Source organism: Medicago sativa, chromosome 4 (genome assembly GCF_051527215.1).
Source record: "Medicago sativa cultivar Bolivia chromosome 4, Bolivia_mono, whole genome shotgun sequence".
Lineage (NCBI taxonomy): Eukaryota > Viridiplantae > Streptophyta > Magnoliopsida > Fabales > Fabaceae > Medicago > Medicago sativa.
The window spans coordinates 26,299,374-26,312,572 of NC_140752.1; the positions used below are offsets into that span (position 1 = coordinate 26,299,374).

General features: G+C 33.0%; 3 pseudogenes; 1 reads left to right on the forward strand and 2 right to left on the reverse strand.

The window, feature by feature from the left end:
- Positions 1-938: 938 nt before the first annotated feature.
- LOC146927318 (F-box/kelch-repeat protein At3g06240-like) lies at positions 939-3,053 on the forward strand (annotated as a pseudogene).
- Positions 3,054-6,425: 3,372 nt separating this feature from the next.
- Positions 6,426-6,905, reverse strand: LOC146927319 (agamous-like MADS-box protein AGL80 pseudogene; annotated as a pseudogene).
- Positions 6,906-9,567: 2,662 nt separating this feature from the next.
- LOC146927320 (F-box/kelch-repeat protein At3g06240-like) lies at positions 9,568-11,137 on the reverse strand (annotated as a pseudogene).
- Between the last annotated feature and the right edge of the window lie 2,062 nt (positions 11,138-13,199).

Consider the following 13,199-nt stretch of genomic DNA (forward strand, 5'->3'; position numbering starts at 1 on the left):
ACTTAAACCCACAAGTAGAAAAAGTAATTATAGCTTAATTGGTGAAAAAGAGACTATCCCCCTTACCTCAAAGCTTCAATAATCCAATTCCTAACTTCAATTAAGCTCCTAGTCACCAACCCCAAGCTTGCTCTTCCTCTAGTTCTTCTTTGTTCTTCAAGATCTCCTTTCTCTTTCTACCTCTATCTTAGAATGTTTTGTGAAAGTGAGTAAATGAAGGTTATGACCTATTTTCTCATAAGATTAGTGTTTATATAGTTACTACTCAAATGAGCTCAACCCTAGTTGTCTTAATGATCTCAATATTCTTACCAATTAATTCACCGAGTTACCACTCACTTAACCGTCAAAATAACAAATTGTTACCGTCTCTAATTAATTACCACAACCCACTAATGACTTAGTAAAAATAATTATTTCCACTTAAAACACTAAAAATAATTCTTTTAACAAAAGACTAATTTACCCTTACTCACCAATGACCAAAATACCCTTGAGTCTTAAATGACTAAAATAATTAATTAAAATAATTCTAGCAAAAATTGGGCTGTTACAAGGACCATATTCATAACCACGTGTAAATAGAAGTATATAATAATAGTATAGTAGTAGTAAAAAAAATAAAAAATTGGGGGGACCACGGCCACCCCTAACCCCATGGTCCCTCCGCCCCTGGTTAAGGATAGCGTAAAATTCATCTGCAAGCGAGAATAAACACGTTTAAATTAAAAAACTTGTAGGACAAGTTAGAGTAGATAAAACATGTGCATGAATAGTGTAGGGGGACAACCCATGTGCTTGAAACTTGGTGATTAAGTTATATTGAATGGTTTAGATTCATCCCACATGACTTATGTTTAATCCAAGGGTTAGGACTTTACCATGTGGTCTATTTAAGGGATTCAGCAACCAAACTATTCCTTACTTTCCCATTTTCACTTTCAGCACAGAAGCGATCTCTCTCTCTCTCAATATTATTTCTTCATTTTCTTATTCTTGAGATGAATGGTGCTTTTTGTTTTGAAGAAAAAACATCCATTTCCTTCATGCTCGAAGCCTTATTTGAGAAAACTTCTTGAATTACAAACATTTGCCTCTCCTTTGTGAAGCTTTTGATTGAATTTATTTGAGGTAAACTAAATTAGGGCTCCTTTCTCAATATATAAAAAAAGGTTAGGGCTTTTCCTCCAAAAAAAAAGATTAGGGTTTCTACTTTCTACTAATCCCAATCACTTTGCGCTCTCAAGATCTCATTACATTCCGATTTGTAACCGACAATGGAGTCAGTTGCTGCAAAAAAGAGAAAGGTGAGCACCACCTATATACCTGATGTTATTGCCTTCTCTATTTTATCCAAGTTGCCTTTTAAATCTATTAAACGATTTGAATGCGTTCGCAAACAATGGTCACTCTTATCAGAAAACCCTCACTTCATGAACATGTTCTACAAGAATCTTTTATCCGGTTCTCACCGATGCCCGTATTACGACGGGGCATCTCTGCTCGTAAAGGATTTAGAACTTGGTAAAGAAGTTTTCTATTCTATTTATGGCGAAATGTTTGAGAACAAAGTAAAATTAGATTTCTCAAATCCATTTGCAAACGGTTTCAATTTTCGTATTTTTGGTTTTGGTAGTATTAATGGTACACTTTGTCTCCATCAAGATGATTATAATGGCAAAACTCTATTGTGGAACCCATCTACCCATGCAATCAAGCTCATTCCTCCCACTCCATATGAGTTAGTTGAGTCCTCTATCGAAGATGTTATCGATGATGTTGAGGATTTTGATAGTATAGATGATACGTCTTATCTTCATGGATTTGGTTACGACGATCTTAGAAATGACTATAATGTCATTTGTTATGTATCTATTAGTGGTGAACACCCTGGTTACGGAGATATGACTTTAGACCCATTCTGGAAGATATATAGCTTAAGAACTAACTCGTGGAGGATACTTGATGTTTTTGACATGCCTTATTCTTTGGCATGTAATGACGGCACTCAAGTCTACATGGATGGCGTGTGTCATTGGTTGTGTGAAGAAGATGAAGATAGTCACTCTGATCCATGTTTGGTATCATTTTATTTGAGCAATGAGGAATTCTTCATAACACCCATACCTTCATACTTGGATGATTGTTTCGATTTTCAAGCATTGTGGATAAACTTGGTGGTGCTAAACGGGACCATTGCGTTGATCTCATATCATGAAGAGACGGCAAATTTTCACATATCAATTTTGGGTGGATACGGTATAAAGGACGCGTGGACCAAACTCTTCATGGTGGGACCGTTATCTTGCATTGAGCGTCCTATCGGAGTGGGGATGAAAGGAGAAATATTCGTCATCAGAAAAGATAAAGAACTAGTTTGTCTTGATTTAAGTACTCAAATGATTGTGGAGCTTGCTTACAAAGAAGTGAATTCTATTGAACGGATAGTAATGTACAAGGAAAACATTCTTCCAATTGGAGGAATAAGTAATTAGTTATTTTTCTTGTTTTCACCAGGAGCAAAATGATTGTGGTGATTGGGATATTACCTTGTATGCGTAGTGTCTTGTCTACTGGAATACTGGAGATTGCTTTAATCGGTAGCGGGCCATTATCCTTGTATCGTCGCTGATGCTTATGTGGTTCTGTTTTTGGCTCATCCGGGTCTGTTTTTCTGGTCTGCTGTTGCTGTTTTTCTGGTATGTGGTTACTGTTTGGCAGTGGGGGTTTTGGAAGTTTCTTGGGTCGATCCCACCGTTTTTCTGTGCAGCCTCCAGGCTTGTTTTTTGCGGCTTCCTTGCGGCCTAGCAAAGTTTCCTGCTGTCGTGTTTTCTTCTGTTTGATTGGTGGAGACAGTTGGAGTATTTGCTTTATTTTTTGTTGGCGTTTGTTATTTTTGGGGATTGGCCGGTGGGCTAGTTGTTGTTGGTTTTTATTTTGTTGTGTTTTTGGGGTTCGTCTTAGTCGAGAGACCCTTTTGGTTGTATTGCTTTGTCACTTTTATTTTGAATGTTTAGTGTCTTTCCATTTGCAAAATTATCTGATTTCCATATCAATGAATTAAATAATGATCTTTTGACTTTAGTGAATGACCTCCAGCTATATTCATGCCACTATGTTTAGTTTTCTTCTTTATTTTTTCTTTTGCATCCCAAACCAAAATAATAAACTTCCCTGTTCAAGTTTAGTGGCTTAGTTCAAATCAGTTAATCTTCTTCATATCAGCTGTTGATAACTGCATAGGGTGGATATTCAATACAGTAAATTCCAAAATCTTATGACATTGTGAAGTTGGTGGAATGTAATTTGCAACCAAGACATTGTTTCCTTAATTTGCCCGTCTATCGTTTTTGTTTGGTCTGACTCCTCTAACGTAAGGGGCTAGACTACCACAATGTGGTGAACCATTGTTTGAATCCCGGTTGGGTGAGGTACCCACATTTATTATGCCGACAGACCTCAAATAGGCTTACCTACTGAGAATCTAAAAAAAAATAGACCCTCTTTTGAACACATCATTGGAGCCAACTTCTGATACATGGCTTTTACTTACTGACCCAAAATGAATTATTAACCTTAAATCTAAATGTTTTCTTTGTAGGAAAAGCACGAATCACATGCTTATGATATTTTGCATCAGGCCACTTTGTTGTTTTTCCGAAGGTACCATATACACACTATTATATTAGCTGAGTTTGGTCTTTGTAGTGGAAAACAATTATAAATACAATGTTTTGAATCTTGGTTTTTTTTGAGTATTGGTCTTATGCTGAATTTGGTTTTGTAATAATGGATAACAATTCAACTCCACTGCACCATCATAATGACATAGAAAAAGTTATTCGTGTATTTTACTGCTTCATGATTGTTAAATAATCCAGACAGTATCGTCTGTTATGAGTAGTCATAGTTTAGCATTCTAAAGTGATTTTGTAGGGAAAAAAAAGAGAAGTATGCCAACCTAGTTTTAAGATCATTATTGGATGTAGTAATGTTTCTCTTTGGTATGGTGCTCTCTTTGTTCACATAAGCGAATCCCAGTAGAAGCCTTTTTATCATTAACAATGTCAATTGTATTCACTTCAATTCAGTTTATTTCTCTGTGCAAATTGCAATCAGCTTACCTTCTTTTGTTGGAACTTACTCCATGGTTCCCTTCCCACCAATTCTTTTAGAATGTCAAAACATGTTAGTAGTTTGGTCATTAGCAGACGTGGTGACGCAAATGAGAACATACTTCATGTTCTAATGGGCTGCAATTTTTCCACCGTAGTTTGGGAAGCACTTCATGTCACAGTTGTCTTTCTAATTAACTGTAATGGATCACTCAGTTTGGTTCAAAAATTGGGCAACTTCTGATTATACTCAGTTATTTATTGTTACTCTATGGTGCCGTTTGTAAGCCAGAAATGAGGATACCTTTAACAATAGAAAATGGCATGTTTGGTTCTGCATTCACCAAGTTAAATCTCTCCTATTCGTTCCGAGTAATGCGTCTGACAATGTGTAGTGCAAAATTATTGCTCAAAGTTCTGTTCATGGAGCAATGACAGGTTACATACAAGTGGACCTGTCAATAGAGGACAATTATCTACCTTTCTATGTGAGTTCATTGAGCATGATATTTATCACATTTTATTGGAAAAAATTTCGTAGAGGGTTCTGCTGGACTTCATGAATATATAGATTAAGGTTAAATTTGTTATTTGTTGTATTTGTATTATATGCCTGCATTGTCTAGACCATCACATGCTATCACCACTTTCACTTGTCTTCATGTTTAATTTCTCTAGGATTGTGGCAGCATATTGGTTTTCTGTTTTACTTGATTTTAAAATGTTTCCAGCTGATTCGGCTTCCAATATCTGATTTTTATAGTACATGTACACTCAAGCTTGTGAACTCGCGTAGAAGTCTGTTTTCCATTAAACATCACAGAATTGTATGTGTATGCTCAAGCGTGCACGCATATACACTCAGAGGAGTAGTCAATAACCGAAAGAATACTGCCTTCTCATTTCTACGATACAGATCCAACCTATATGATCCAAGCTGTTTCAAGCGATGCCTCTGACAATTTGTACTGCACACTTCATGTGTTGTTCATGGAGAAATGACAGGTTACATACATACAAGTGGACTTGTCAATGGACAACAAACATGTATGTGAGTTCACTAAGCATGGAAATGTGTAATGCACACTTATTTTCACTACCCATAAAAGTTGTTCTTCTTTGTTCAAAGCATTACTCCCTCCGGTCACATTTATAAGCAAAAAAACACTTTTTAGGTTCATTGAATACATAATGTATTTGGTCTATATATATTTTTTTTTAAGAAGCTAAATTAGCCCACCTAAATTGACACCAGTGAGAATCGAACCTGAGACCTCGAGGAGGAGCAGACTCCCAGGTCCCAAGCCAATACCACTAGGCCAACCCAGGTGGGTTTATTTGGTCTATATATTGACCAAATACATTATATATTCAATGAATCTAAAAAGTGATTTTTTGCTTATAAATGTGACCGGAGGGAGTATGTTTTAGGGTCAAAATGTTGACTTCAAAGTCATTTTAATTATATGGTTCTAATCATTTGAACAAACTTTATAGTACTCAATTGTTCTTCTATACATTGTTATCATCAAAACCTTGGAGATGTTGTTCTAAAACTTATCGTGTTTCAACAATAATCTTAAATTATTTTCAAGAAACTAATCCAAATCCCTAAAATTCAAGAATTTCATGTAATAGGAAAATTTGAATGCAAAAGTTAAGCACAATAAAACCAACTTTTATACGTTGGAGAGAAACATGATATAAATTCATACAACCAAACCATCATTTTGTATCCTAAATGATGGTCTAGTCCAATTCATACAAGTAATAGTTTTCCATGGCTTTCTTTGGATCAATCTACATCCAACATTGTTAATATCCTTCCTCTTGTTGGATTTATATTCTTTCTTACAGTGGAATCATCGATGAACCTCACTGTCTAACATGGAAGGTTTTGTTGAAGGCATATGTTTTGATCCTTTTTTTTTTTTTCTTTCAACAAACCTAGACCCTTTAATAGATCTTATGATATATTATTAAAAGTACATCGGTGAGGAACTTGATTGCTCCCTCACCTTAGAAGCCACCCAAAATCTTCTAAGATTTTCAGTTTGTTTGAAATGAAAATGATAACCTTAAACGAAATAGAAGATCAAGTTCCTACCTAATTCTAGATCAGATTCAGGATTAGTTCTTTATCAACAAGAAAAATTGATGATGTCAAATAAAACATTGAAGAACACAAAATAGAACAAGCGAAAGACCGGTGATATATAATAATTTTTATTTTGACAAGTTTATTTTTTATTAGAATTTTCCAATTGAAATAACATCAATAAAAATCACAACATAAAGTTTTAGAAAACATCAGTTTGATAAACTAAGTGAAGCCATCTTGTCATCAACTTCCTTCATATTTTTTTCAATCAACTTATCCAAGTCTTTATAATCAGAAACCGTCACATCATCTGGCAGCTTGTTGTTTTGTAGGTACCAAATCATACGAATGTTCAGCTCATTCTCATGATTGTCGTGTCTTTGTATTTTCAGTTGCTCCCTAGCTTTAGTAATCTTTTGCAAAAGGAAACTTTCTTGGTTCACATTTTTTCTCCCATCTTTGATATATGAGCTCTGATACCTCTCAATCATCTGTTTAGCTTCCTTTAGATTTGGCCACACCTCTGTTTTAGAATCGAAAGGATCGGAAATTATAGCACATGCTGGAATACCACAAAGAATAGTGAGTTCTCTCACCTTCTTGATGATACCTTTCTTCCTCCGCTTGCAGGTCGCCTTTCTTGTTGAATCATTTAAGATAAAAGCGAGTTTCACCTTCTTCCTAGCCATGACTTTGCAATGTTATTGCAAGGAAAAAGACGAGGAATCAACTTTTTTGATTTGCTTTGTGTTTGAAAATGCATTCCAGGTTCCAGCTTTTATAGAAAGCAATATTTGTTTTCACAACCAGTCTCTTTTAAAAAAAAAAGAGCAATACCTATATTATTTTATTAACTTTAGCATTTAATAAAAAATTAAAGATAATCCTATTAATGAATTTTAATAAATACTATATTTTAAAATAATATTATTACATGGTTTAACTATTTCCTTAAAAAAAATCTACAATATTTAATGATAGTTATAAAATAAAATAAAGAAATAGGAGGTTAATTTTGAAAAATAAAAAATAATACAAGATGTAGTAACGTCAAATTTATTAATAAATACAATAAGATAGAAAAAAAAAATCATGGTTAATTAAGGTCAATATTAACCCACTTAGGTTGCGGTGGTGGTATTAACTTGGAACTTTGGAGTTTGCTCCTCCACAATATCTCAGGTTCAATACTCCTTGTGCCAAATTTGAGTGGACTAGTTTAGCTTTTTCAAAAAAATGAAAGTCAATATTGATTATTATGGTCAATATTTTTAAAATTTAATTTTATATGAGTGAAATAATATTCTTTTATCATTAATGTTATCTTTTTTATCATTAATTTTATTTAATATCATTAATATTTATTTTATCATCTTGAGTTGGAAATTTAATGAAATAAAATATTATATAATTTAAACTTCTATAATATTTAATTAATTTGTAAAGTATCCAATAAATTTAATTCAATCTTAATTATATTCTTATAATTTATTTTCTAGATTGCAAATAAAATCTTTTCACAATTATAAAATTGCTTAAAACAAATTCTCAATCAAATAAATTTTAAATTTAATATATAAATTCAATAAAATAATCTTTTCATCAGTATACATTATAATTTATTTATTTCATTGCAGACAGATTCTCTACATTTTCATGAGAGGTAATATTATTCAAGGTACAATCGAATAATAATTTGGAGCACCTATCTACAAGGTCTCAATTCTTAATATTTCATGTTGTAGAAGACTAGTCTCATCTGCTAGACCCACTCCAAATTATATACTCATTCCGGTCTCAATTATATAAACAATTTTTCACTTTGTAGATTCATTGAATAAATGATGTATGTAGTCTCAATTATAGCCCAAATACATCATTTATTTAATGAATCTAAAAAGTGAAATGTTATTTATAATTGAGACCAGTATTATTTAAGATTTGAATCCCGGATGGGAGAGGAACCCATATTTATTATGCCGACACACCTCAAATAGGCTTACCTACTGTAGAGAGAATTTTTTGAACACTTCAGTCAACTTCTGATACATGGCTTTTACTTACTGGTACAAAATGAAGCTTCCAATTCCTGTAGAAGCCTTTTTATCATTAACAGCGTCAATTGTATTCACTTCAATTCAGTTTCTTTCTCATGAAGCTTCCGGTTCCTGTGAATTTGAATAATTTTAGAATGTCAAAACATATGTTGCTAGTAATTTGGTCCATTGATGTGGTGATGCAAATAAGAATGTACTTCATGTTCTAACAGACTGAAATCATGTCACAGTTGTCTTTCTAATTAACTGTAATGGATCACTCAGTTTTGTTCAAAAATTGGGCAACTTCCCTTGATGCTCAGTTATTTATTGTTACTTGTTGGTGCCGTTTGTATGCCAGAAATTAGGATATCTTTAATGATAGAAAATGACATGTTTGGTTCTGCATCAGCAAGTTAAATCTCTCCTATTCGTTCCGAGTAATGCGTCTGACAATGTGTAGTGCACAATTACTGCTCAAAGTTATGTTCATGGAGCAATGATAGGTTACATACAAGTCGACTTGTCAATGGAAGACAATTATCTATCCTTGTATGTGAGTTCTATTTGCAGTATATGCCATATATCCTTTGATTACTAGATGAACTGTCTAGACTATCACCACTTCCACTTGTCTTCATGTTTAATTTCTCTAGGATTGTGGCAGCATATTGGTTTTCTGTTTTACTTGATTTTAAAATGTTTCCAGCTGATTCGGCTTCCAATATCTGATTTTTATAGTACATGTACACTCAAGCTTGTGAACTCGCGTAGAAGTCTGTTTTCCATTAAACATCACAGAATTGTGTATGTTCAAGCGTGCACGCATACACAGTCACAGGAGTAGTCAATAACGTAGAAGTTTCTGATTTTCTTCAATACAGATCCAACCTATATGATCCAAGCCTTTCCAAAGTGATGCCTCTGACAATTTGCACGGATACACACTCGTGGAGCAATGGCAGGTTACATACATACATACAAGTGGACTTGTCAATGGAAAATAATCTGTACGGCATACTTATTTTCACATTTGTTTGGTAATATTTATCACATTTTGGCGGCAAGAATACGTAGGACAATATATTGTAACACAGACCGAACAAAGGTTTTGGTCAAAATAATTAGAAGTAATGAAAGTTTAAATGTAGAGATCATTCACTAAAGGCAAAAGATCATTATTTCATTGATAAGTATGCAAACGGGAAGAAACTAAACATTCAAAATAAAATTGACAAAGCAATACAACCAAAATGGGTGTCTTGACTAAGCTGAACCCCAAAAAACCACCAACAACTAGCCCACAGGCCAACCCCCCCCCCAAAAAAAAAAAAACAAATACTCCAATTGCCTCCACTAATCAAACCGAAGAAAACACGACCGCAGCAAACTTTGCTAGGCTGCAAGGAAGCCGCAAAGAACAAGACTGAAGGCTGCACAGAAAAACGGTGGGATTGACCCAAGAAACTTCAAGAACCCCCACTGCCAAACAGTAACCACAGATGAGCCAAAAACAGAACCATATCAGCATCGGCGACGATACAAGGATAATGGCCCGCTACCGATTCAAGCGATCTCCAGGATTCCAATGGACAAGACACTTTGCATACAAGGTAATATGCCAATGACCACAATCATTTTGCTCCTGGTGAAAACAAGAAAAATAACTAATTACTTATTCCTCCAATTGGAAGAATGTTTTCCTTGTATATAAGTATCCGATCAATAGAATTCACTTCTTTGTAAGAAAGCTCCACAATCGATTGAGTACTTAAATCAAGACAAACTACTTCTTTATCTTCTCTGATGACGAATATTTCTCCTTTCGTCCCCACCCCGATAGGACGCTTAATGCAAGACAACGATCCAACAATAAAGAGTTTGGTCCACGACTCCTTTATACCGTATTCACCCAAAATCGATATTTGAAAATTAGTCGTCTCTTTATGATATGAGATCAATGCAACGGACCCGTTTAACACCACCAAGTATATCCACAATGCTTTGAAGCAATCATCTAAGTACGAGGGTATGGGTGTTAGGAAGAATACCTCATTGCTCAAGTAAAATGATACCAAACATCGTCCATCCTGACTATCTTCATCTTCTTCACACAACCAATGACACACACCATCCATGTAGACTTGAGTGCCGTCATTACATGACAAAAAATAAGGCATGTCAAAAACATTAAGTATCCTTTTCCACAAGTTAGTTCTTAAGCTATATTTCACCCAAATTGGGTCTAAAGACATATGTCCATAGCCAGCATGTTGACCCGTAATAGTTGCGTAACATATGACATTATAATCATTTCTAAGGTCGTCATAACCAAATCCATGAAGATAAGAAGTATGATCTATGCTAAAAAAATCCTTAACATCTTCAACAGACGACTTAACTAACTTATCCGGAGTGGGAACGAGCTTGATTTCCTGTGTAGATGGGTTCCACAATACAGTATTGCAATAATAATAATCTTGATAGAGACAAAATGTCCCATTAATACTACCAAAACCAAAAATACGAAATTTGAAACGGTTAGCATCATATGAATTTGGGAAATCTATTTTTGGGAAATCTATTTTAACTTTGTTCTCAAACCTTTCACCTGAAATAGAATAGAAAACGTCTTGACCAAGTTTGAAATCCCTTAGGAGCAGAGATGCCCCGTCGTAATAAGGACATCGATGAGAATTAAACAAGAGATTGTTGCAGAATGTGTTAATAAAACTACGGTTCTCAGATAAGAGAGACCATGGTTTACAAACACATTCAAATCGTTTAAAAGATTTAAGAGACAATTTGGATAGAATGGAAAGGGCAATATCATCAGGTATATAGGTAGTTTTCACCTTCCTGTTTTTTGCGGCCACTGACTCCATCGGCAGGTTGCAAATTGGAACGCAATGATATCTTGAGAGACCGTAAAGTTAAATGACTGTGAATAGAGAAACCCTAACTTCTTTTATATATCCTTCAAACCCTTCCGTTTTTCATTTTGTTTTTGCCCGAGAAACCCTTTATTTCCCACTTATTTTATTTTGGGTTAAATATGTTTTTGGTCCCAATAAAATTGGAACATTTTAAGTTTAGTCTTTACTTAATTTTAATAATTCTTTTAGTCCTTAAATTTTTTTTATGCACCCAGTATTAGTCCCTCCTCAATTCCAATTTGTTTAATTTATGCTTATACTCTTGAGTTTTTGAACAATTTTTTGCAGATGTGTTAAAAACATTACTAAAAGTTCCTCTGCAAAAAATTGTCGAAAAAATTGATTTCTACGTCCAGATTTTGTTAATTTTATCTTTAACTTTTTCAGATTTATTTGTTCTCATATTTAATTCGTTTCATGTTAAAAAATTATAAATTTTAGTAAATGAACCTTTCATAGTGTTCTAAACTTGTCACAAAAAAATCGTTCAACAATTTAAGAGTTTAAGGATAATTAAACAAACTTTGTTGTAACATGGACTAAAATTAGAAGTAATTTTTTTTTGCAGGGACTAAAAAACCTATTAAAATTAAGTAAGGACTATACTTTTTTTTTTTTAAAGGAAGTAAGGACTATACTTAAAAATTCCCAATTTTATAGGGACCAAAAACATATTTAACCATTTTATCTTTGTTTCACCTAATTTAGTTACTAGACCATTTTTCTTTGGGTACAATTTTAAATTGAGAACAAATAAATATCTAGGTTTTAACGAAGTTGAGACTAATTTATCGACAATATAAAAATGCTAAAAATTAACTTGACTACTATTTTTGGAAAGAGATTAAATTGACCTGTGAAAAATTTGCGAGAGATCAAATTTAATCTTTACTCTTAGTAAAATAAGGTTTCTCTATAAACTAATTGATAACTGATAAGAGTATATGATGATGATGAGACAAATTAATCCTTAGTCTTGACAATTTAAAATTGAGAACAAATTTGTACCAAAAAAAAAATGAGAACAAATTAATCTCTATGTTATAATGAAGATGAGACTAATATGACCACCGTATAAAAATATTAGAGAACAGTTTGAGTATTATTTTTAGTAAGAGATTAAATTGGACTGTAAGAAAATTGTAAAAGATCACATTGAGCTCAAAATATATTTGATAGCTGAAAAATTAACTTATAGTCAATAGTCGATGATTTGCAGTGAAATTTAGTCAATTGAAATTAAAGTGTTTTGTAGCTTTAGAATGTGTTTGGATGGGGTAATTGGAAAATTTTGAAGAATTTAGAATTCTAGATAATTCAAATGATTCAATTAAAATGGTTTCATTTCTCAATATTTTTGTTTGGATGGAGTAATAAAAAATTTCAATGTCATCATTTTTAGGCAACTTTTATAAATTTTAATTTTTTTGGGCCTTATTTGAAAATTAAAATTAGGTGTCAATTTGTAAATTTCAAAAATTTTGAGGGGTCAAATTATAATTTTTGAAAAAATTGAGGGGTCAATTTGCAAAATTTGGAAAATTTGAGGATCAAAATGTAAAATTTGGAAAATTATAACAACGAAGAAATTTAAAATTATTAGTTTTTAGATGTCATTTGAAATTCTCTACATTTAACTTGAACAAAATAATCCGTAAATTTCTATTATTTTGAAAATTGTTCAGATTATTATTCAAACAATAGAATTCATTTGCATTCTTTCAAAACATTACATTATCTGAAAAGATTCCTCTATCTAAACTGGTGTGGTTATGGTGCATAAGGAGATCCTTACGCACCGTGCATAATTGCTTTCTACACCCAACATAATTGCTTTCTACACCCCAAGTAAGCCAACTATAAAATCTATTTATTTGTGGGCATAATAAAGCCCCATATTATAATTTTTTTCTTAACAATTTATTTATGCAAAATAGCTTATTCGAAATAGTTTATTTATGCAAAACAACTTATTAGAATGATTTTTTAAAAACCGCTTATTCAAAACAAC